Source organism: Cebus imitator, unplaced genomic scaffold (genome assembly GCF_001604975.1).
Source record: "Cebus imitator isolate Cc_AM_T3 unplaced genomic scaffold, Cebus_imitator-1.0 Scaffold121, whole genome shotgun sequence".
NCBI lineage: Eukaryota > Metazoa > Chordata > Mammalia > Primates > Cebidae > Cebus > Cebus imitator.
The window spans coordinates 11,493-15,612 of record NW_016107436.1 but is presented as its reverse complement, the minus strand read 5'-3'; the positions used below and the strand labels follow the sequence as shown (position 1 = coordinate 15,612).

At 48.1% G+C, this 4,120-nt stretch overlaps 1 pseudogene; it reads right to left on the bottom strand.

Moving 5' to 3' along the window:
- Positions 1-2,174: 2,174 nt before the first annotated feature.
- LOC119472880 lies at positions 2,175-2,272 on the bottom strand (annotated as a pseudogene).
- Positions 2,273-4,120: the final 1,848 nt, after the last annotated feature.

Below are 4,120 nucleotides of genomic sequence, written 5' to 3'. Positions count from 1 at the left end.
GATCTTGGCTCACCGCAACCTCCATCTCCCGGATTGAAGCTACTTTCCTGCCTCAGACTCCCAAGTAGCTGGGATTACAGCTACGAGCCACCACGCCAGGCTAATTTTTGTATTTCTAGTACAGACAGGGTGTCTCTATGTTGGTCAGGTTGGTCTTGAACTCCCGACCACAGGTGATCCACCTGCCTCAATCTTCCAAAGTGCTGGGATTATAAGCGTGAGCCACCGTGCCTGGCTCACCTGTTAGAACTGGGCAGGCAGCACAGCAGGTGAGCAGCGGGTGGGTGAGGGAGGCTTCATCTGTGTTCACAGCTACTCCTTATTGCTGGCATCACCACCTGCGCGCCACCTCCTGTCAGTTCAGTGGTGGTGTTAGAGTCTCATAGGAATTCAAGCCCTACTGTGAACAGCACATGTGAGGGAACTGGGCTGCGTGCTCCATATGAGAATTTAATGCCTGTTGATCTGTCACTGTCTCCTGTCACCCCCAGAAAGGACCATCTACTTTCAGGAAAACAAGCTCAGGGCTCCCACTGATTCTACATTAAGGTGAGTAGAGGAAGTATTTCATTACATATTACAATGTAATAATAATAGAAGTAGGCCGGGCGCAGTGGCTCACACTGTAATCCCAGCATTTTGGGAGGCTGAGGCAGGTGGATCACCTGAGGTTGGGAGTTAAAGACCAGCCTGGCCAACATGGTGAAACCCCGTCTCTATTAAAAGTACAAAAACTAGCCAGGCATGGTGGCAGGAACCTGTAATCCCAGCTGCTTGGGAAGCTGAGGCAGGAGAAGAGGTTTCAGTGAGCCAAGATCGCAGAATTTTGGGAGGCTGAAGTGGGCGGATCACCTAAAGTCAGCAGTTCCACACCAGCCTGGCCCAGTGGTAAAACCCCATGTCTAATAAAAATACAAAAATTAGCTGGGTATGGTGGTAGGCACCTATAATCCGAGCTACTTGGGAGGCTGAGGCAGGAGAATTGCTTGAACCCAGGAGGCAATGGTTGCAGTGAGCCAAGATCGCAGAATTTTGGGAGGCTGAAGTGGGCGGATCACCTAAAGTCAGCAGTTCCACACCAGCCTGGCCCAGTGGTAAAACCCCATGTCTAATAAAAATACAAAAATTAGCTGGGTATGGTGGTAGGCACCTATAATCCGAGCTACTTGGGAGGCTGAGGCAAAAGAATTGCTTGAACCCAGGAGGTGGAGGTTGCAGTGAGCTGAGATCATGTCCCTGCACTCCAGCCTGGGTGATAGAGCAAGATTCTGTCTCCAAAAAAAAAAAAAAAAAAAAAAAAAAAAAAAAAAAAAAAAAAAAAAAAGGCAAGCCAGTTACAATGGCTTATACCTGTAATCCCAGAACTTTGGGAGGCCAAGGTCGGAAGATCATTTGAGGCTAGGAGTTCCAAGTAAACCTGGGCAACGTAGCAAGACCCCATCTCTACAAAACATTTTTAAAATATTAGCCAGGCACAGTGGCATGTGCCTGTAGTCTCAGCTACTCAGGAGGCTGAGGCAAAAGGATTGCTGGAGCCCAGGAGGTGGAGGCTACAGTGAGCCATGCTTGTGTCATTGCACTCCAGCCTGGGTGACAGAGTGAGACCCTGTCTCTCAGAAAAAGAATTCAGAGTAGAGAAAGGTATAAATTGTAAGTTCAAGTATACCATGTCCCAAATTTCCTGCAGAAGTGTTGATGCACACCCCAAGAAATCTGCATTCATTTCCCAGCACTGCCTTAACAAAGTACCCTAAACTGTGTGATTTCAACCACAGAGATTTATTCTCACAGTTCTTGAGGCCAGGAGTCTGAAATCAAGGGATTTTTTATTGTTTGTTTTTCCTGTGAAGGCTGTGAGGGAGGGTCTCTCCCAGGTCACGCTCCTAGATTCTCAGAGCCTCCAGAGTCTTCTGTCTCTGTATTGACATTGTCTTCCCTTTGTAGGTGTCTTTGTCCACACGTCCCTTTTTATAAGGACACTGGGATTAGGATGCACCCTCATTACCTCAGCTTAGCTTGATCACATGTGAGGAGCCTATTTCCAAATAAGGTCGCATCCACAGACCCTGCGGCGTAGGGCTTCAGCATCTTTCGGGGAGACAGGGCAATGCATAACACTATAGATTTGCAAATATATTTAGTTTGAGTTTCTGGGTTTCACTTTTTCTTTTTTGCATCAGATGGGTGATGTGATGATATCGTAACAAGTTTTGAGGAAAGCACATATCATACAATAGCATGAAAGCCCAATCGTCATGCTTACGATTTGGTTTTTTAATTTTAATTTTAGTTTTTCTTGAGGCAGGGTCTTGCTCTGTTACTCTGGCTGGAGGGCAGTGGTGCAAACATGGCTCACTGCAGCCTCGACCTCCTGGGCTCCAGCGATCTTCCCACCTCAGCCTCCCAAAGTGCTAGGATTACAGGAATGAGCCACCACGCCCAGCTCTTTCCTATTTTTTGTTTGTACCTTGCTTTTTTTACTCAAAATACACCTTTGAAGCTGGGCTTGCTGGCTCAGGCCTGTAATCCTCAGCACTATGAGAGGCCGAGGCAGGTGGATCGCTTGAGGTCAAGAGTTCAAGACCACCCTGGCCAACATGGTGTAACACCTTCTCTCCTAAAAATACAAAAATGAGCTGGGCGTGGTGGTGCGTGTGTGTAATCCCAGTGACTTGGGAAGCTGAGAAAGGAGAAGCACTTGAACCCTGGAGGCGGAGGTTGCAGTGAGCGAAGTTCATACTATTGTACTTCAGACTGGGTGGCAGAGCGAGACTCTGACCAAAAAAAAAAGAAAGATATATACAGACACATACCCCCCTTGGCAATCTTTTTATATATCAGCATTTGCTGGTACAATTTAAATTCTATTGTAGATTTCATTTAGATTAATACAATCTAAATACTATTCTATTAAGTTCTAAAACTAAAAAAAATAGGCAATGCATTTAAATGATTCAAAGTTCAAAAGCTATGAAAGAGCATAGAACTGAGTCTCCCATATGGCAGCCAGTGGCATATGTGTTTATTGAAATCTAAGTGAGGCCGGGTATGGTGACTCATGCCTATAATCCCAGCACTGTGGGAGGCCGAGTCAGGTGGCTCAGCTGAGGTGAGGAGTTTGAGACCAGCCTGACCAACACAGTGAAACCCCATCTCTACTAAAAACACGAAAAGTAGCCAGATGTGGTGGTGAGCCCCTGTAACTCTATCTACTTGGGAAGCCAAGGCAGGAGCACTGCTTGAACCTGGGGTACAGAGGTTGTAGTGAGCCAAGATCACACAACTTCACTCCAGCCTGGGCAACAGAGTGAGACTCCATCTCAAAAAAGAGATCATGTGACACCAAGGCCTTTTCAGGGCTACAGTGACCTGCAGCCACCCATGGTCGGCAGCGCTGAGTCGTTCCTGGTGCAGCTGGAGATGAAACTGGTGACGGGGGCAGCCCTGTCATCTTTACAGGGAACCTCACAGGGCAGGCAGGCAGCAAGCTGGCCTCTCCGCATCGCTGAGCCATCTGCTGAGTGACCAGGCCCACGTGACAGGTAGGAGATGAGACCCCTTGTGCCCTGTCTCCTCCTTGGCCAGGCCAGGGTGTGGGCCAGATGCCTCCTGATGGTCCTCATCACCCCAGCCTCTCAATATCAACATCCCATCTAAGGACAGACACAGGCTCAGCGTGAGCCCCCAGAACCTCCCAAAACCTCCAACTGCCCCCACAAACCTTCAAATAGCAGCTTTTGGGCTGTTTTTATTCTCACCCACGATAAGAAACACATGTAACATTTTGACCTAAAATATGCTGGGCATTTAAAACACACACACACACACACAGGCTGAGGAGGTGCTGGCCCTGTGCCAGAGCCGGGGTGGTAGCACCTCAGTGTGCCGCTTATGGGTTCTTAACGATTCCAAGGTAAGGACAGGCGCTGGGGCTGGCGGCACTTGGAGCGGTGACTGTTGACCACCTCATGTGGGTGTCTGGGAGTCATAACAGCTGGCCCATTTCCACCTGTGTGTTCTGGATGACCTTCAGTGTTGCAGAAGCAGAAGCTTCAGAAGGTGAAATTTACCTGACAGCCCATGATTTGTGGTTAATTCTTGTCATCTGTCCTATTTGATT